Below are 22,295 nucleotides of genomic sequence, written 5' to 3'. Positions count from 1 at the left end.
CAAAGAACATCTTGGGAACAGTAGCACTGTCCTTTTAACAGTGACACCAAACCCCTCCCTGCCCCACATCCCTTCCAGAGCGAGCATCACCACGGCAGCTTTGAGATCCTGTGGTCCTGATGATGAGCAGGGAATCTCTCCCAGCTCACCTACATCTTAAGTTACTGGGCAGTTGGAGAATGTGCCAAGTGGATGTGCTTGCTTCCCTTTCATTTTCATTAACCTTCAAGCCCCCATTGTGGTTTTCTTTCTTTTTCTCTTTTCTTTCTTTTTTTTTTTTTAAACAAACAACAACTCCACTCTTCTCCAGACAAAAATGAATAGCTGGAATGACCCTAAAACATTCTCGTTGCTTGACAACATATGAGAGGGGATTTCTAAGCACACAGAGGGACGCATTTTTCTAGGTGATGGGATGCCTGCCATGGCCCGTGGCTCTCTTTGGGATCCTCAGGACCAAAGGGACAGTCACTCAGCAGTCTGCGTGTTGTAGGTATCAGTTGTGGCTGGGGGAAGGTGGCAAAGAAGTCAGGTGGATTGGGCAGGATTCACCAAGCACCTAGTGTTGTCCAGGCTCTTAGCGGAGAACAAGCTCAGGGCAGGCTGTCAGGGGCAGGGGGCAGCTTAGTAAAGCACTGTACCTCCATGAATTAGGTCCATTAGGGGGCGTGGCGAGGCGGCCACCAGTTGGTGCAGCCTACAGGGATTTAGAGCTCAGAGGGCCATAGTTGTGATTCCTCAAGAAAACTTACTCTCTGTTTGGAATGTCCTTGTTTTCAAAGGTCACCAGCTAATTCCAAGTTTTGAAATGTCATGCTGTGCAAAGAGAACACACCCATGAGCTACCACTGTTGTTTGCTTTTTTTTTTTTTTAGAAAAAATTAAATTTGGTACAGTAATTTACATACAGTTAAATTCACCCTTTTAAGAAATACTGAATGATGAGTTTTTGCAGAAGTGTACCTCATGGATCCCACCCTGCAGTCCAGATGTGGAATATTTCTGTCACCCTGAAAGTTTCCTCCTACTCCTCTCTCCTCTGTGGTCAGGCCTTCCCACCCACACACCCAGTCTCTGGCAGCCGCCCATCTTTTCTCTGTCCCTGTACTTTTGTCTTTTCCAGGTTCTATATAAATGGAATTGTACAATATGTAACTTAATTTGTTTAACTTCTTTCACTTAACATCCTACTCTTGAGGGTCCTCTGCATTGTTGTCTGAATCATAATTCTATCCTTTTAATGGCAGAGTAATATTCAGCGGCATCACGGTTTGTTTATCCATTTACCAGTTGATGGATATTTGGGTTGTTTCCAGATTGGGGCAGAAAAGTCTTCGTGTGGGCAGTTTCCTTCCCCTTGGGCAAAGAAGAGTGGGATTGTTGGCTTCTATTTTAGGTCTGTGTTTAACCTCATAATTAACTGCCAAATTTTTTTCCAAAGCAGCCATACAATTTTACAACTCTTTGAGCAGCGTGTAAGAGTTTCAGCTGCTCTTTGGTATCATCACTGGTACTTGGCATCTCAGCTGTTTTTTCTTTTAATTTAAATTTCAGCCATTTTAATAGTTGCTAAGTAGTATCTCATTATGGTTTTTAGTTTACGTTTTTCTAATTCCTGACAGTGTTATTTTTGCGTATCTTCTCATGTTCTTCCTTGCTGTCTGTATCTCTTTGAAGTGTCTATGAAACCCTTTTGCCCCTTAAAAAAATTCAGTTGTTTTCTTATTATTGTTTTGAGCTCTTTATTCCTTCTGAATAGAAGTCCTTTATCAGATATGTGTTTTAAAAATACTTTCTCCCAGCCTATGGCTTTTCTTTTTTATTTTATTAATGGTTTTCTTTTTCAAAGAACTGAAGCTTTATATTTTAATTACCTTCGCCTTATCCACTTTTTAATTTAAGATGTGTGTGTGTATGTGTGTGTGTGTGTGTGTGTGTGTGTGTATTCTAGCATAGAAGTCTCTGCCTAACCCAAGGTCACAGATATCTATGATTTCTTCTGGAGGTTTTATATTTTCACTTTTCAGTCTATGTTCCATTTCACATTATTTTTATATATGATGCAAGGCAGGAGTCAAGGTTGATTTTTTTCACAACCTTGCTTAATTGTTCTAGCACCATTTATTGAAAAGATTGTCCTTGCTCCGTTGGCATACCGCAGCACTACATATGTGTGGGTTTATTTCCGGACTCTATTCTGTTCCATTGATCTGTACGTCTCTCTTTATGCCAGTACAACATTGTCGTGCTTTCTTTAGCTCCGCATCTCTTAACCTCAGTACTATTGACATTTTGAGCTTGGTAATTCTTTATTATGGGGCCTATTTTGTGTGTCGTGGGATATTTAGCAGTATTTCTAACCTCTGCTTAAGGTGCCAAGAACTGCCTCCTTCCCTAGTTGTGACAACCAAAAATGTTTCCAAACCTTGCTCAATGGCTCCAGGGAGGTAAAATCATCCCCAGTTGGGTTCCATTGAATTAGCTTTTTAGTGAGTCTTTGTTATGGTTTGTGTCTGCATGGCCCCCCAAATCCTCACGCAGTCATGGGGTAGGCATCTTGATATTTGACTGATCCATAGTCCAATGCTGGGATTATGGGTATGAGTGCTGCACCCGCCTTGGGGCAGATAGTTTGCATACAATGTAAGAGAGAGAAAGAGGCTGCTTGCCGCCACTCCTCCCCTTTTTGCTGTTGTTGCTTTTGCTGTCTTCTGCCACCATGAACTGCTGCCCTCTGCCATGTGCCACCCTGCCCTGGAGTCAGCCGAGTACAGACTGAAACCTCCACAAACAGTGAGCTAAATAAACCTTTCCTTCCTTCATTTTGGGCATCAGGTATTTTGTCCCAGCAACGAGAGAAAAGTAACCAATAGTCTTAAAATCAGGTAATGTGAATTTCTTTCTTCTTCTTTTCTTTAAAAAAATTTGACTATCTAGATCTTATGCTTTATAAAAAAATCCTGAATTTTCTATTGAAATTTTATTGACTCTAGATCAATTAAAGATTGAATCTTAACAGTATTGAATTTTGGGATTCATGATGTGATGCCTCTATTTAGGTATGCTTTCTTTTTTTTTATTAATGTTTTATAGTTTTCAGCATATGGATTTGTACATGTGTATTTCATGTTTTCAAGCCTTTGGTAAACAGTTCTTAATTTCTTCTTAGTATATAGAAAAGTGATTTTAAAATATTAACCTTGAATCACATGCTACTTCTAAACTTGCTTTAGTTCTAGGAGATTTTTGTAAAATTTTTCAGTTTTTTTTCTAGATAAGAAATCCTGCTGGGCTGGGGATATATCTCAGTGGTGTACGTGCCTGCCTGGCAAGTACAAGGTCCTGAGTTCAATTCCTGGTACAAAAAACAAATCATGTTATCTGTGATTAAAGACAGTTTTATTTCTTTTAAATCTGTAGGCTTTTTATTTCTTTTTCTTGCTTTATTGCACTATTTAGTTCTAATATATTATTGAATAGGAAGACAGGGAGCAACCTTGCTTTGATCCTAACCTTGGGGGAAAACAGTCACTATTAAATATGAGTTAGCTATAGTTTATTTATCTATTTATTTATTTTGTTTTTTGAGACAAGGTCTCAGTTAGTAGTTCAGGCTGACCCTGAACACTCTATGTGGTCCAGGCTGGCCTTGAATTCGTGGCTATCCTCCTGCTTCAGCCTCCTGAGTGCTGGGATTACAAGCATGTGTCACCACGCTTGGCTTTTGTCTTTGTTTTGTGGAGGCCCTTTTATCATTTTGAGGAAGTTCCTTCCTGTCCCTAGTTGCCTTGAACCATGATTGGTACTGAGTTTTGCCAAATGTTTTCTCTATTTATCGAGATTATCACAAATTTTTTCCTCTTTAGTCCATAAAAAGCCAACTTAGTTGATTTCAGAATATTGAGTTAACCTGGGTTCCTGGGATAAACTCCAGCTTGGTTATAATGCATATTCTAGCTGGGCCTGATTTCCTAATACTTTTGTTAGAAAATTTTCAAGTTTTGCATTCACGAGACTGTTGGTTTGCAGCCTTGTTTTGCTGAAAAACTTGGTATGGCTTTAACATAAGGATGACGGTGGTCTATAAAATAATGGGGAAGTGTTTCTCCTTGTGTTTTATGGAAGTGTGTGTTAGGATTGGTGTTACTTCTCTTGTGAAGTCTAGTCCTACAGATGAGATTGAAGATCACTCAAAGGTTTCTTTAGTTAAAGGAAAACATACCAGGTACCTCTGGTAGATTTCCTCATCTTGGGACTACCGTGGGCCCTGCAGAGGTCTGGTTCAAAATCTAAGGAGAAGTTGTGGGAGGGGAAAGTGGGTGGGAGGGGAGGTCGCCCTTAGCTGTTACTCCTCAATCACTTTTCAGAGCTGCGGTCTGTTCACCGTAAAGGGGAGTCTCCAGATCCTCCCGTGCTCCCTCACCCCCTGGGCTGTGTGTTTCTGAGCCCCACGCAGCTGCCTTGGTGGGGTCATCCGTGTGGTCTCACCCCTGCTACCCTGGCAGCAAAATCAGTCAAGGATCCTCATACTAAAGTGGAAGTATTGTCCCCTATTTTGCTGTCATGACTCCAGTATGAAGCCCAGATAAATATTGGCTTAATTTCAGTCCTTCCCGGCTTTTAAAAAATTATAAAAGCAGCATATGCTTTATTAAATTCAAACAATACACAAGTGTATGCAGGAAAATGCAGAAAGCCCTGCTGGCTCTGTTGCTGTTCCCCTCGCGTCATGCTGTCAAGCAAGTGTGTTGGGTCCTCCAGACCTCTTTGCATACAGATCTTTCTATCCATACACATAGCATCACTTACTATTTTTCTCAGACACAGCAGGTGTAATATCCAGCACCTTGCTTTTTTCACTTTATGCTGGCTTCTGATACTCTCTGCATGCTAGCTAAATTTTATCATACAAGAATTTGAACTTGTCATGGAAACACCTTTTACTGTGGAAAGAAACAGCTTTAAGACGGCTGTAAGAGTCAAACCTAGAGTTGAGCCAGGAGTGGAGGATGGGGCATGCCTGTAATCCCCACACTCAGCATGGGTGGGGCATGGTGGGGTGGGGCATGCCTGTAATCCCCATGCTCAGGATGCTGAGGCAGGAGGATTGCTGAGAGTTTGAAGCCAGTCTAGAATACACAGAGAGAGACCCCCTTCTCCTGTCTCAAAAAAAAAGAGATTCAGACCTAGAGTTAAAATACATCCCTAGACTGTTCCTTCCATTTTCCCCACTCTGGGACTTCCTTCAGGAGATACTCCTGCAAATACTTAAGGATAACCGTGGATACATTTTTTTTTTTTTTTTTTTTTCTGGTAACAAGAATTGAACTCACGACCTCACACTTGCCAGGCAGGCACTGTGCTGCTGAGCTAAATCCCCAGCCCCAACCGTGGATACTTTTATTTGTTTAACTTTTTTTTTTTTTTTTTGGTATCAGGAATCGAACTTGGGACTTTGCACTTGTCAGACAGGAGCTTGTGTCGCTGAGCTACATCCCTGGCCTAACTGTGGATACTTTTAAACACCACCCAATGTGGGATGAGCACAGTGTTTGAGCCAACTACTGTAGATGTAAATAGGGCCATGGAGCTGCCCCTGGCAGAGCGCAGGGTCACTGCCACACCTGCCTTCCGTCCACCCAAGCGAGGCTTTGTTAATGTGTCCTAACCACGACAGTGGGATTTGATTCAGATTTTGATTTATATATGTTCAATCTATTCTTAGCTCAAAAGAAAACCTTCAGATGTTAGAAACACAAAATAGCTTTCATATTTATGCGGTACCAGTAAATCTGATACTTCTTCAATAAAGTCAATAGAAAAGTCTAGAATATTTCTAACTTTAATTTTTCCACGTGAAATATGGGATTAAGTGCCTGGAATGCAAGTAGGACTCCCAGACCTACACCTTTTACCTCTGTTCCTAGAAATGAATGCTGCGCCTCTGTCACTTGTCTTTTTATTTACCAAATGTCAACAGCAAGCCCAGGCAGAGTGAAGGAAAAAGGAAAGTCTGGGAAGAAAAGGTGTTGAAATTAATAGTGCTGCTTCTAAATCCTCCTTGAAAAGAGCCGAGCAAAAATAATCTCTAAACCCACACAATTCATTATCAAATAATGCGTCTTTGTCTCTAAAAGAATAGGAGGGTCTGGCTTAGGAGCATTATTTTGAATATAATTAAGCCAGATGAAAGTGTGTTAAAAATTAGCACCACAGAGCTGTCTTTGGCAATTTCCTGTTAACTTTTAAAAACTGGAGATGAACCCTTGAGGTAAATGGCGAGTCCTATAGACACTGAATCTCTTTTTTTTCCTCCCTGAATGGAATAGGGAATATTTTTTGTTGGCCCAGCAATAAAAATAAAATTTTCAACAAGTGTTTCTCCTGGTTAATGTAATATATTTACATTCCCATACAGGGATAACACTCCCAGAGTTTGGGTGTAACAGGTCATGGTTGTTGATGTTTTTGGTTTCTTTTCCTATTTGAATCTTACACCAACCCTAACAGTGGGAAGTGATTGGCTAAAGGTTGCATAATGGTCCTGGGGATTTTTTTTTTTTCTGTTATTTTTTGATTCAGGGACAAGTAGCCCATCTACACAAACTAGCTCAAGTATGGGCCTCTGAGCTACCAGGAACTCTCCTGTGACATTCAGAACAGGGATAAAATATAACTGGGCCATGTGGATGTTACAACTAACTGATAGAAATAGTGGTGAACACTTTTAAGTGGTTATTATTTGTATTAGCTCATTTGGGTCTCATGACCTTATCAAATAGGCTCTATTGTTAATCCCCCTGCTTCAGATGAGGAAACAGAATTACGGACTGATTTAAGAGTAACTCATCTGGTGTGACAAAGCTAAGCCCCGGGGTGGAACTTGAACCTGGGCACTTTGATTCCACTTGTGTCATTCTGCTTCTTTGTGCCACCTTCCTGGACAGTAGGAGACTGAGGCCATTGGCTTTGTGTGTCATGGGCCCAGCCTGCTTTCCATTTCTGGATCCATCCTTCTGTCTTCCTGCAGACTGGCTTCTTCTAATTCCCATCGCTTCATGGTTTCCCTATCACTAAGCCTTGCATGGGGCTTTCACTTGCTGCAGTGTCACTGTAGCCAGAGACATGCCACCTCACCACTGTCCTGGTTCCACGTCCTTAGGAGGAGAGTCAGTCTAGCCAGTGGAGTTAGGAATCTTCCCCTTATCCGAGAAGGAGCACATTGTATAAAAGTGACTTCTTAGCCCGACCTCTTCTTCAACGAAGGATCAGCTTTAAATAAGATGTTTAGTGTGTGCTGGACAAACTTCCTAAAATTTGTCTCTTCCCTCGTAGCAATAAAAAACAGACTCATGTGTTAGTAAGCTTTTCTTAATGAAGATGACAGTAAATGGCTGGGTTTATGGCCATCGGCTAATTCATGGCTGATTTCAAGGCACCAAGGGAGTTGGGGACTGATGCACCCAGTAGGCTGAGCACTGATGTGACCGGGGCCACTCAGCTCTGGTCCCACTCTCAGCTGGGCTGGATGCAGGGCAGCTTACACAGGAAGTGCACCATGTTGCCGTGGAGGGCAAAGTCTAGGCTTAACAGGCCACGTGACTAGGGGGGCTTGTGACTGTCAGAGGAAGCAAGGTCTGCAGAGAGCGAGGATGGAAGCTTGGAGCATGCAGTCCCAAATGTGCAATCCAGTAGGCACACAGAAGTGCTTCTCAAAAATTGCGATTTCCTTTGACCGTAGTGTTTCACTTATGACATCTAATTAACCCTTTTACAGATTTTAAGATGCCAGACCTGATTTTTAGGGACTGGCGTGGGTTTTGTTTTCTGGCTCTGAAAGGTATCATGTTTCCTCCCCCTCTGCTCCCCATCAGGTGTTCTCAGGGACAGCCTCCTTTCTTCTGCCTTGCAAATCAGACCTGCGACATCCATGCGGTGGCCTCCTACACGTCTTTCAGTTGAACACACACTATTAGTCTCAATGGGAGGCTTTTGTTTATGATCATGGGGCCATCTCTCAGTTCATGTAATTGTGCTCAAAGCCATTACAGCCTCGCACCTACCTCCTCTGCCAGTGTGCCAGACGTCTTCGCAGATCTCAAGCCCTATCTGGTTGGCTCTTTTCCCTGGCACATCTGGGAAGGATACTGGGAGTCTTGGCTTCCGTGTGCTATTTACAACTCCGTCTATGCTCCGCATCTTTCCTCCTGATGGGACCGTGTTGCTCCCCCTGGCTGGCTCTCACAGTGGGTGGAGTTAGCTACTGGGAGATGGAGTGAGCCAGTGCCACAGTGTGGCTCTGTCTCTCTCCTTAGACGTGGAGCTCCAGCTGTCCTACGGATGGAAGGTCAGTGTCCTTTCCCATTAAAAATAGCGCAATTAATTTATCCTCTTAATTTCCCTGGAGATACAGCAAGAGAAAAATATGTTTTACAAGATTCTTCTTTTATGGTTTAGTGAAGATTTGGCCTAGTTTATGGATATGTTGACTTCTGAGTAAGAGGACTACCATTTATAAAAAAGCTTCTATTGTGTTAGTCACTGGATCAAGGACTTTTATCTTGTTTAATCCCCATGGCAACACCATTAGATAGTCTTTGCCCATTTTTCTTGGAGGAAACTAAGATTGAGAGAACTTTTAAGAACCCTGCTTGCCTAAGGGTGCATTGTTGTTAAGTGATGGAGTTGGGACATGAAAGTAGATCTGACTACAAAATAAACACATTTCCAGCTATACCATCCAGCTCCGCCCTCAGCATTTCATTTGATTTTCCGAACATCTAGGAGAGTTGGGAGAACTGTACAGTGATACTCGAAGGCTTGCTGTCTAGATGGTACAAGTAACATTTTATCTTATTTGCTTTATCATAGGTCTGTCTGTCCTCCTAGCCATCTGTCAAGTCATCTTATTTTTCGGTGTATTAAAAGTCAGCTGCAAGCATCAATACTCTTCACCCCTAAACACTGAAGCACATGTGTCACTCATTAGGGTTCAGTATTTGTTTATGGATTTTTGGGGGCAATACATTTTACATACAATGAAAGACAGAAATCTGAAGCGTACGTTCCTGAGTTTTGACAAATGTATACCCCGTGTAACTGAAATCCCTGTAAGGTCTAGCACATGACCGTCACCCTAGGAAGAAAGCTCCCTTTTACCCTCTTCAGATATTCTACTCTCTATTCCTAGTCCCTGTGTGCCCCCACACCTGTTAATTTTTTTTCCACTGTGGCTTAGTTTTTATAACTACGCTGTTTTTTGTTTTTTCTTGTAAACTGCTAGTTTTCTTTGTGCTCTAAGGAATGCACAGTCTGGGAGAGGAGATGGGCCAGTAGACCTTCAAGAATGGTGGAGAAGGTGAAGCAGATCCATGACATCTAATGGTGATGGCGGAGGGCAGAGTGAGTGCTGGGGAGGGCTGCCTGGAGGAGGAAGCACCTGAGCTAAGTCTTCAAGGAAGTACAGATGTGAAGCAGGCAGACAGAACTGGGAAGAGCTTCCCAGGCAGAAAGAAAAATGTGTGGTATGGTCACCCTGTCCCATGCTGTCTTCATAGCAAAGTCTGTTGTTTCCAAGTGGATTTTCCTTAGTGGCATTAATGGGGAAGGTATTTACTGAGGAGTGGGTGTACAGCAGGCCCTGGGCTTCCCCCTACATAGAACTCATCTCTGCTGGTGATGATGATATGGCCAGCTGCTCCTAGGGATGAGTCCACGCTGGCTGGCAGAGCCAGGTGCTATGAAGGGGAAACCTAGGGTGCTGAGGAGGCTGGAGGAAGGTCCTCGCCTTCATGAGCGAGGAGGAGGACTAGGGAGGACTTCCTGAGGAAGTGACATTTCCACTGACATCGGAAGGATGACTAGGAGATAGCCAGGTGGGGATTTGGGGCAGAGGGAGAACTAGGTATTGCCTTCTGTGGTGGGAGGGAGTGCAATTCACGCCTGAGCAAGCGGGAAGGCTAGTGGCTTTCACAGTAGCCTCACCCTCCAGCCGAAGGGTTTGATAAAGCCAATCTGCCAGATGTGGTGGCACTTTTCTGTAATGGCAGCACTCGGGAGGCTGAGGCAGGAAGAATGCCATGAGTTCAAGGGCAACCTGGGCTACATAATTCAAGGCCAGTCTGAGCTATATAGTGAGACCTTGTTTCAAAAAGACCAAAAAAAAACAAAACAAAAAACAGATCTGCTCAAACCTTTCAGTGCCCCCACCTCAGTAACTTAGTTTAATTCCACTGCTTAGCAGTCTAGGTCTTTTATGAATGAACCACTCCTAACTCATACCTGCCACGGCAGCCAGACCTGCAGTCACCCAAATGGCCCTTTTATGCCCCTTCCATTTTGTATTCGTTAGCTTTCCCATCCCTGGGGCACAATACCTGACATCTTCAATTTAAAAGAGAGCCCCCCCCCCACCCTTACTGGGGATTTGACCCAGGGCCCTTGCCCTGAGCTACATCCCAAACCCTCTTTTATTTGTTGAGACAGGGTCTTGCTAAGTCTCTAAGTAGTCAGGCAGGGCTCAGACTTGCAGTCCTCCCACTTCAGCCTCCCAGAGTGCTAGGATGACTGGTCTGTGCCACTAGGACTGGCTTAAAGGAGAGTTTAATTTCGTTCACAGTTTTGTGGCTTTCAGTTCATGGTCAATAGGCAACAAGCAATAGACGCATCACGGTGGGAGGGTGTGACGGAGCCACGATGCTTAGTGCCGGGAAGCATAGCAGAGGGAGAGTGCCAGGGAGGAGGGGGTCATAGGAGCAGACCTAGGACCCGAGGTTGCTTCTCCAGGACCCAGCTGGATACATCCGAAAGTGTGCTTTACTAGTCCCCCAGGTGGCTCCTGTTGACCCCACGCGTTGCTCTCTCTGCCTGGGAAGCTCTTCCCAGTTCTGCCTGCCTGCTTCACATCTGTACTTCCTTGAAGACTTAGCTCAGGTGCTTCCTCCTCCAGGCAGCCCTCCCCGGCACCCACTCTGCCCTCTGCCATCACCATTAGATGTCATGGATCTGCTTCACCTTCTCCACCATTCTTGAAGGTCTACTGGCCCATCTCCTCTCCCAGACTCTGCATTCCTTAGAGCAGCAGTTCTCTAAAGGCCTTCAGGTACCCTAAGGGGACTGGAAACCCTTTCCCAGCTGTGATCGGTGTATAAAAGCTATTTTCATGATGGGTGAAGAGTCAGACTGCTATAGCCACGCCTATTAAGAGAAACAGTCAAGCGGCCAGTGGGACAACTTGCTCTGTGCACAAAGGAGGAACACACCATAAAGTTGAGCTGACACTAAGGAATACCTGAGATGCCAACTCCTGAGCATGCCAGGCTGTGCCCAGGAGCAAGGGCAGGAGTCAGCGCTCTGGAACTGCCTACAGGTGGGATCACTGTGGAGTTGGTTTAAATTCTAGGTTATGAGAGTGGTCAGACGACTCCAAAGGTTTGGCAGCCGCTCACTGGAAGGCTGAGGTCATGTCTCATTTGTCTTAGCCAGAGTCTTGCACATACATGGTAGATGTAAGGTAACTGTAGGGCCATAAAGGAGGAAAGTGAGGTTCCTGCTATGCCCTCCCTGTATCTGTGAAACCCTGTTGTATCATTCCTGGAGTTAAAGCCTTTCTTGACGGTTCTGCCAACAGAGCCTATATAGCGTGGTACTAATGGTGGAGTTGAGTGTGGAGATCACAACGGGTGGACTGGTTTCAGCCCACGGATATGTTGTCAAAATTTATAAACACTGGTCTAATAAAATAAAAGTTGGTTTTTGTTTATTTCTTTTGTGGTGCCAAGGGATCGACCCCAGGGCCTCACACGTGCTAGGCATGAGCGTTATTTACCATAATCATTTCAAAATCAAGAACTTTTTCATCAAAGACCAAGAATTCCAGGCTTGGAAGATGGACTACCCTGGTCCCCGTGCTGCATGCAACAGTTGCCTGGAGCAGAGTAGTGGTGCCTGCTTTAGACAGGGCGTGTGTCACAGCCCCCAACCATCCCTCTGCTACAACGGGCCTGCACTGGTCCCAAACCAGCCCTCAGATCCGTGACGGCTCTGAATTGTAGAATGTTATTTCTCATCTAAAGGCCCAATGAAAATTCCTGATTGTAAGCAGTGGTTCAGGGACCCAGCACCTTTCCGTTTTGCGGCTCTCCTGGGGCTTCCCTGGCTGCATCCAGCAGATGGAAGGGGAAGATAAAGGGGAACAGGCCTGAAAGGATCCCCTTCATCTACTTATCCCACCAATCAGCGCTCAGCCAGTTGGCCACACCCACCTACAGAGAGGCTGAGAAATCTTATTGGAGAGTGGGTCCAGAAAGAGGAGGAAACAACTGTATTTAACCCCACTCACTGATGTTATCTGCTTGGGCACTTGAGGCATTTGAGTTTGCCATCCCTGGTGTTAACAGCCACAGGCCCTGGAGGAAAGGAAACATAGGTTTAAGTACTGTATGTCTCTTCCTGCAGGGTGGGGACTTAATTTATTTCCTTCATTGCTGAATGCTCAGCCTAGATCAACGCCTGGTGCACAGTCAGTTCTTCCCTAAGTCTTCGGTGATGACATGAATGATTTCCCCCTTCTGGCCCTGGGCAATAATAATAGTTAGCACTTACTTAGTGCTGGTGGAGTGCTTAACTCTGTTAGTAGGCTGGATGCTAGTTAGGAAAAGGGTGTTAGATTGTGGACGGTGATAGGAGCAACAGAATTAGATTATTTGTATTTTTTTTCTTCTCTCTCATGTTCAGTATTTTTCTGGAATTCTCTTCCATTGATATATTGATGAAAGAATGTAAATTGTTTTCTTTGTAGCTGACAGCTGGGTGAAAAAACAGCTGTTTCCATCCTGTTGCAGTTTCGATAGACAAATGGTTGCTACCCCCAAGCTAAGATTTTTCTTCCTGTGTGTAACAGATTATGATTATGTATGTTGAACTCAGTGTGCTCCAAATGCATCATGGCTTGTTGTCTTTGTTGGTCAAGAAAATGGTTAACGTTACTTTTCAAAGTGACCTGGAGTTCCCTCAGCAGGGCACAGTATGGAGGACGGAGAGGCTGATAGATTTCCTGCAGTTTGAGCTCCTACTTAGGTTCTGCTGGAAACACTTTTTTTTGTTGTTATTGTTGTGACTCTGATTTACTGGGGAACAGGCAGGTTTCAAACTAAGTGGAAGGAGTTGAGTATGTTTTTCTCCTTCCCCATAGGAATATAATAAATACAATCCTTCACATCTTACTGTCCTGGTGCTGCATCTTTGCTGGTTGTTATGGAACTAGATAGCTTGATCCCTGGTCAACAGCAGTTTGAGGTGATGGCCTCGAGTCTGGGAAGCAGGAAGTTCAGTTATCTTTGCCGGAAGTGCATCATAATCTATGACAGCTCCCTTTACTGAAAAAGGGTTGCTGATGGGACAGCAGCCTCTTATCGTTTCTTCCAGACTCACTCCAAGGTGTTTTGGAGAAAAATATTCATGAGAAGATGAAAAAATTCCTTAAAAGGAGAAATGTATAAACACATAGCCCAAAGAAATAGATTATTGCTGGATGTGGTGGTGCAGTCTCAGCACTGGGGAGGCTGAGGCAGGAGGATCACCACAAGTTGAGGCCAGCCTGGGCTACATGGTGAGTTCCAGGCCAGCCTGAACTACATGGTGAGACCCTATCTCAAAAAGAAAGAAGAAAGAAAAAGAATGAGATTATTAAGATATTTATAGAAATAGAAGCATTGTGAGAGGAAGGGGTTAATGTGGATTGTGCTGGGAAAATTTTCCCATGAATTTGGTTACTCTGGAGGAGAACTCTGAATGGGGAATCGAATGGAGAAGTTTGACTTGTGTGGATTGTTCTGGTCATCTCAGGCAGGTGAACAAGAGCGAGTGAACGGCCTCACTTAGACTCACCCGCTGTGCTCCCCTTAGCTTCTATGCTTTTATCTGCAGCACTAACTTTCCTGATTTTTATTTTCTTTCAAAAATTTAAACTAATGAATTTAGGTTCACTTTAGGCCTTCTTTCCTTTCCAAAATTTCATCATTTTTCCAAAAGTGAAGAACATTTTATATTTGTAAAATTCATTGCAAGGCAACCTTTTAATAATAATGAAGTTTGAAAAGAACAGAAATCACGTGCAGGTTGCTTGTCTTAATGCGGCAATCATGCAGATTTTTATCTGGTTTGAACACTCACATTTTCAATGTGGGAGGCAGACCACTTAATAGTAACATTAGGGCTGGGTGCGATGGTGCCCCCCCTAGGATCCCACCACTCTGGGAGGCTGAGGAAGGAGAATCTCCAAGTTTGAGCCCTGCTTGGGCATTGTAGTGACTCAGTGAGTCCTTGTCTAAAAAAGGAAAAATAAAATAAAAAAGGGACCAGAGATGTAACTCAGTGTGAAGGCCCTGGATTCAATCCCCAGCACCATGAAAAACACCATAGTAACATCAGGGACTGGGGTGTAGGTCAGTGGTAGAATGTGTGCTGAGTGTGTATCAGGTCCTGGGTTTGATTCCCAGCACAGAAAGTAAAAGAAAGGTAGAAAGAAAGAAAGAAAGAAAGAAAGAAAGAAAGAAAGAAAAAGAGAGAAAGAGAGAAAGAAGGAAAGAAAGATCAATCTGACCCACATCCACTGTACACTAGTGTTACTGATTCACACTGTTGATACCAGTGTAGTGGGCTAATACAGGACCTAGAAGTTCAGGAATGTTTGTAGCTGGGGCCAGGGATATAGCTCAGTGGCACAAGTGCCTGCCTGGCAAGCACAAGGTCCTGACTTTGATTCCTGGTACCATAAATAAATAAATAAATAAATAAATAAATAAATAAATAAATAAAAAACAAAAAAGGAATGTTTATAGCAACTCCTGTAGATGTTGTAGGGATATCTGGGAGAATGATCAGTGGATTTATCCCTTAGGGCAAGAATTAGACCAGTTCAGGTGCCATGAGCTGGAGAACCTCAACTGGTAGGTGAAAGAGTAGAAGTTAAAAAAAAAGAAGCGAAGTATTAGTGCTTCCCTATGCATTGAGCTCTACACCACTTGCTGTGATATTATCATTCATAGCCTATTTAGAAGGAAAATCGCCCGTAATACCAACAACCTAATTCAACCATTGACAGGATTGATGTCTTCCTCTCATCCCTTCATCTTTTGCTTTTTCGTGTGCCCGTGTCTTTTGCAGTGACATTGTAACCCTAATGCAGCATGATTTCTGAATCTTTAGAGACAGGTTTCCTGACATAGACAATTTTTTTGCTTCATATATAGTCTGAGTTAAAGATTTAGTTATCAACTGTGTTTTCTAATGGTTACTTCCTTTAGGAATTTTCAGCTCCTTGGCTCCAGTTTGTTTTTATAATGTCTTAAGACTTTTGGGGAGGGGAACACTTCATTCTAAAAGTTTCAGGCTTATTGTCATGCAACCAAAGAAGAACCATTAATAAGTGGTTAGTAATGGTTTAATTAATAAGGAATTAAAATGTCTACCCTTTCAGAATTTTATTTTCATTAATCTTAAGGATTGCGGTAGATAGAGATTTTATCCTCTATTAGTTTTCTCTCTTCAGGTGAGATGACATTCTTGCAAATCACCAAGCTTACCTGGTGCCTGAAGTCCCAGGAGACGAGCTGGCCATCTGGTAAAATGGACATCGCCTCCTACAAACGGGCATCTCCGTGGAATGCTGTCCAGAGCTCCATGGTTCTGGATCCCCCTGGTTCTGCCCGCTGCCCACTGGCCATCTGTTCCCCTTGCCCTCCTGGCTTTATCTTGGCTCTCCATGCTTCCCCAGTGAGATCTCTTCTGACTAACCTGAGCCCACCTTGGCCTGTTTTAATTTTTAAAAAGTGTCTTTTCCTACACCTTGGAATTGACTCCAGATTGTACTCAGCGTTGTGAATTGTGAAGAAGGAAGGAAGACATGGCCGTGTTTTGGTCACATTCTTACAACCCCCCGGCTTCTTTGTTGTAGCTCATCTACCTTGTGGGCTCAGGTTTTTGGCTCAAAATATTGTAAAGCTGGTCTTCCTGGAAAGGAGCTAACTCCACTCATGCTGATAGTAAACTAACGTGCGATTCCTCTCCAGTTAATTATCTCAGGCCATCTTTCAGAAGGATATTGAATCAGTTAGTATTCCTTAATAGAAAAATAATTTCTAGGATAAGTATTGTTAGTTTGTGGCCTTCCAAGTACAGCCTATCTTTAAGGGTCAAGTGTACCTGTAAATCTGTAGAAATCAGCCAGTCAAATATTTACAGACCATGCACGATGTGCTGGGTAAGACCAGTGCTAGATAAGGCTTCCAATATGGTACCAGTAGTGCTTTAAGGAATATATGCAAAGACACAATCGCACACAAATAGCTAATTGAATGTGAAGGTAAAGTACCCAGGCCCAAAACAAGTGGTACAGAGAATACATGTTATATGAATTCATCTTGTTTTATTCCTCATGGAATAAGCTGTCAGATTCAGCATCCACTTTGCTCTGGGTTACAGTAGGAATGCACTGCTGGGGTCCCTAATGCTAAGACTTTGCTTGAAATAGCGGCAGTGCTGAGTGTCTGCAATCCAAGACCGGATGGTCTTAGGATGTTGCCGGAGGTTCCCTGAGAACTTCTGAGTTGTTGGTTTTCACCGGAGCGGACCTTACACAAGCACGCACCGCCTGTTCTTTCAATGAGAAGTTGGCATTTTGCGTTGGAAAGATTTTCTTACCCACCACACACAGTGGAAATTGATATAAAATTATTTTTAAACTATTTTTACTCAGATTGCCTTAGAACTGTAGAATATCTTTACCAAACAACTCGGTGACACCCGAGTTCCAGGCAAGGTAGTAGTTTCCACTTATCTGTCACCGCTCACTGTGTTCCTCACACTGCGCTGTGTGCCTGACCTGCCTATTGTGGGATTCAATCTTCGCAACCATTTGATGAAGGAAGAACTATAATTACTCACAGTTTACAGATGGGGAAAGCAGGGCTTAATTAGAAGGGTGAGGTAGCTAACTCAGGCCCCCAAAGCATGCGGTTGGATTTGTCCCTCTGAAGCCAGACCTGGGCTCCGGCCCGTGGTTGTGATGGGTGTGCTCGTAACTGTGTCTGTTACCGCTCTGCTCAGTGAGCTGCAGCTCAGGCCTGAGGGTGATATAAACCTGACTGGCACACGTCATTGCCTGCATGACATGGGCCTTTCCCATCTGCTGTCTCCGCCGTGTGATCTGGCCACAAAGAGGGAGGGTGTGCAAGAGCGTGGCTGTGGCCACAAGGACGCCTGCGTTTCTGTCCCCTCGTTGCAGATTTCAAGCATACCCTAAGTGGTATTTATTTTTAATCTGCCGTTACTGGGGATAATAAGCACTGACTAGGTTGTTTTGTATATTCTGTCCTCCACATGGTCTTTAAGACCCAAGTACACGGGGAAGAATGCTCAAGAATTTGTACAGACTCCTTAAAAAGTTACAGTTGTGCATTGGTCTTGTTTCAAACTTTAAAAAGCACACAAACCTGAGTTGCACTGTGGCCTATCTAAATAAAATGTAGACGCCCTGGGATATGGTTCTGAACTTGCCCTTTGAGCTTGGTGAATTATGAATTTGTCCTGGGGACCCATCATTTTCCCTGCCCCTTGGTGGCCACTACATTTCTCATGCTGGCAAAATTGAATGTTTTGGTTTCTAGCTACCCTTTATAGAATTCATATAAATTTATCCCAGAGACTAGTTCTGAGGTGAATGTTGGAATTTCCTTACACCTGTATACTGACTTTAAAAATTTCCAAAATACCATTCGTCTGGTCAACTGTAATTATCGAGTGCCTGATGTATGCTGCGGCCGTGCTCTCCTTGACCTGAAGATGCACCATTACTTTTGTCCAAGCAGTTTTTCAGGGTAGCCACTAAACTACATCTATGAAACCTGTATCACTCATTTGTTAGAAAACATTTCGTGGACTCCATTTATACATAGGGATTGTGCATAGAGCATAGTCATAAATAATCCATAGTATGCCAGGCTGAATCTTGGTCTGGGGGAATCCGAAGAAATGTTGCCAAGTATTGGAGCAAGGAAAAAAATCCCTTAGAAGGAAACCAACCAAACAGCCAACCAATCCACCAGCCAGCCAGTCAGTCAACCAGCCAACCAAATAAATAAATAAAATGCTAGGCAGACAAGTAGCAATCATTTAATTTATTGTCCTAGTTTTTAGATGAGATACTGAGGCTCTGAAAAGAAATATGGGGTGAAATTAACTGACTGGTAATAGTGAAGTTTCCATTTTAAGATTTGACAATCTGTTTAAGTATTACCAATAAAATTAAGGAATAAGATTTCCATATGAAGATTTTTTTCCTGCTTTGATTTTCGTATTTTTCTATAGAACCACTGGGCGTGGTGGTGGAATAAATGAATATTATAAATACCATTTTTTAGAAGCATAACTGCAGATCCCCAGAGATTGGATGAGGTGCTTATGGTCACTCAGTCTGGAGAAATCCCCATGTTCTGTCTCCTTGTCTATGCAGTAATCTGGAGCAGTGTCCTTGTGTATCATTGAGAGGTCCTTGGTATAGGGAGAAGGGAAGGGAAAGGGAGAGAATAGATTGTGAGTGGAAGGGAGGGAACACACAGGATGAACAGCATGGTATTTTGGGACCTGACACATGTATTTTGAGTTCTGCAATGAGGCTCTTTATTCTTTGGCACTAACTGATACGTGCGGGTGGGAAGCTACTTTGAATTTTTCTGATTCTCCCTGCTACTTTTATGCTTTCACCTTCATTTCTCTTCCATGGAGATTCCTTCCTTCTCCCTTCTTGTTGCTGACTGACTTTACAGGCACCAGACTTCGTCTGTGTAGGATCAAAGACTACTTAAAACCTTTCTTTCCATACTGAGCAAGTTCTGCCCTCTGTCTAAGCAACATGAGAATCCACATATATTCCACCTCCTTTCTCAGTGGCAAAGCTTCTTGCCTTCTTAACATGAACCACCTTTGTTTTCACTTCTGTTCAGCCGCCCTTTCCCACTGGGCCACACTCTGTCCCCACCTGAGGAGATGCACCATGTCTGAAGTCTCAGACTCTTGTCCTCTGGTTCCAGCGTGCTGGTGCTCATCTCTTTGTTCACTCTGCCTAGCTCTCTGAGGTTTCCACTCCTTCCACCTCTCCCAGCCAGGTACTAACCAGGCTCGACCCTGCTTACCTTCTGAGATCAGACGAGATCAGGCGTGTTCAGGGTGGTATGGCCGTAGACTTCTTCCACCTCTGACTAGTCTTAGTCCATTTCCCCCACTACGCCTTTTACATCTTGTCCACCCTCACCCCCTTGCATGCCTCAGCCTCCTCATCTTTCTTTCGTAGCCTTAGGATATCCAGACATTCACTGTCTCTACCTAAACCCACATGCTGTTGAATATATATAAATACATGTGATAGTTGGGTGCCCCCTGATAGGAATCTTGTTTCCAGTATCTCTGGAGTCAACTGGCCCAACATCACTCATCTCAGCAGGATCTTCAGAGCCTTTGAAATCCACTCATGAAATTCCTCATCTGCACCATTTCCCATCTGCCCAGATGGTTCTTCCAAATGTCTCTCCCCAAGCTCTCTATCCTGCTTGCGGCAACCAAATCATTTCTCAACAAAGAACCCCCTTCATCTGTTCACTGTTACATGTGGGTGTGCCCAAGGCTGTCTTAGTTTTCTTGTCTCTCGCTTCAACAGCAGTGAAGTGTAGATGACCCACAATGATAGAGCTCCAGTGTGGTCTCTTCTGCACTCCAGCCCTGTTCTCCTCTTGGAAGGGCACCCCCCTTAGAAGGTCTGTAGTCACTATGCACCCAACCTGCTCGCCTGGTGTGGTCCTCCTGCTCTATCTCCAGTCTTGAATGGAGCCTCTGCTTGGCTACTGAAGCCCAAAATCAGTCACTCTGGACTCTTTCCTCTCTTTCCTCCTGCACATCTGATTAGTCCCATCACTTCTAACTCCTTAGTATCTCCTGTGTGCGTCCCCCAGCCTTTACTTAGGGATGAGATTGCTCAGCTGGATGATTTCTGTAGCCTCCTTGCTGGTTACCCTGTCTCTGGTCTCCCTCCTCATTCCATCCCAGTTCATCATCCATCGGTCTTTCTAAATCATTAAACAAATCATCTCTCCCTCCTCAGCTGGAGCCTGAAAACTGTACCTAGCCCATTGGTGTGTTTTATTTGACTGACAGTGTTTACTTGCAACATTTGAAAACAATTTTTCTTCTGCCTTTACTCACCTCCGTTAAAAAGTAGATTTCACATTAAGATCCAGATTAGTGGGTTTTCTGAAAAACCAGAAGTTCTGACCCTGCACTCCTACATTCTTTCACGGGAGCACCTGGCTGGAGCAGAGGGACTGCTCTGCCCTTCAGGTGGGTCATCCTCTTTCCTGGTAGTCACAGGCTCCACTCCCTCAGGTGCAGTTACCTCGCTTTGCCACCCTCCTGGCTCCTGCAGCATTGGAGCTGTTGGCATGAAGTTAGGCTTCCTCTAGCTGCTGGGATCCCACTGTAGTCTTGTGCCCTGGGCCAAGACAGCTTAACTTGAAGGATGGAGAACTCAGAATTCTGTTTCACAACCCCATCTTGGCACATGCTCATCTTCTGGCTAAAACCCACATGAGAGGCACTGTTCTTTCCTGAAGACCTGGGAAACCAAGTAAGATAACAGTTTCATACTTAATCATTTGGATCAGGAGCCTGAGCATCTGTAGGATACTTTTCTAAATTGTTTTGATGGCAACACAGAAAAGCTACATTTTACATTTTGACTGCCACACACGCATGCACACACAGGCACCCCCCTCACTGGGTGGGGGAAGATCAGGAAATAACACTTATCTCTCCCCTCCCCTCTCCTGCCCATTTTCCTTTTCTTTCTCTTACTTTCAAGCTGATCATGACCTGCTAAATCAGTTTCATGATCCACTAATGGATGACAGTCTATACTTTGAAAAACACTTTGTGTGTGATGTTTATAAATCCCTGAAATTGTTTAAGTTTAAACATATCCCTGAATATGTTTAAGTTCAGTGTATACCATACCCCTGTTTTTCTGTGAGAGAGGAATTTCTCTGCTTTCCAAAGGTCCTGTGATGAAAGTGGATTTCATCACTGCTCATGTAGATATTTTATTAATAATGGGATTTGAAATCTTTAGGCTTATACACTAAAAGCAGAGGAATTGGTGATCATTATTTTGCATGTGGGCCCATTGTGTCAGATCTCTGATGTATGCTGTATTGTTCGTTGCTAAATGAAGTTAATATTTGCAGAATCTCAGGGAGAGGGAAATGGACCCTTAAATCTCTTATACACACAAGCGGGTGAAAAGCTGGGTGAGGCACATAAAAAGGATTTACTTGGTGAAGGAGTTTTAATAAAACCTTCACTTATAGTCTGGTAAGTCCAGACAATTCACAGAAAAAGAAAAAAACAATATAAAGAAAAGAACATGATGGTCACAAACAGATAATTCCTCAGAATTCAGGTTAAATAAATAAAAAGCATAGAAAATGATTGTAATTATGATAATAATGGAAAATAGAAGCTATTCCAAAAGATAAAATGATAAAGTTGGATAAAGTAACAACTCAGAAAACATTTCGTTTTCTTCCTTTCTTTTGTTTTGGTTTATATCAAGTCATTTATTCCTTGGCAATAGGAATGCAGAAAAACAGTGAACAGAATAAATCTTGACCTCAGGGATCTTTCAATCCAGAAAAGAAGAATGGGAAATAAAAATAACATATCACCAAAGCACTGATGAAATAGAACAAGTATCAGAAGTACATTAGGTTATTAGAATAAATATCACAAGTACATTAATATCATTAAGTAAATATCACAAAGACATTAATATCAGACTATAAAACAGAAAAATTTCTGGGAGTGAATGTGTAGGGCGTTAACAGAACATTACAAGATAATCAAAATTCTTTTGAGCTGCAAAATTATTAGACAGTGGTTTTGGGGAACAGAGGATTCAAAGGAAACATCTGTGATAAATTAACAAAATATCTCAAGATTAAATATTCCTGTTGACATCTTTTCTGCTGGACCTGCCTCCCCACAGCCCGCAAGGGCAATAGGATTTGATCTGTTTTAGGAGTCGCTAGCCCCATTCTTAGAAGAGGAAGGCGCTGTGTCAAAAGGCTTTTGGGGCTCCCCTGAAACAGAAAGGTTAATGGTTTCTCCAAATAGTGCTGTTTATTATCGCTCCTGTGTCCCCTCCTTTGACTGATTCCGGCAGTTCAAGCAAAGCAAACTCATTACTACAG

This window comes from Chinchilla lanigera, unplaced genomic scaffold (genome assembly GCF_000276665.1).
Source record: "Chinchilla lanigera isolate Chin_1 unplaced genomic scaffold, ChiLan1.0 scaffold00021, whole genome shotgun sequence".
Taxonomy (NCBI): domain Eukaryota; kingdom Metazoa; phylum Chordata; class Mammalia; order Rodentia; family Chinchillidae; genus Chinchilla; species Chinchilla lanigera.
Note: the sequence above shows the minus strand (reverse complement) of the source record.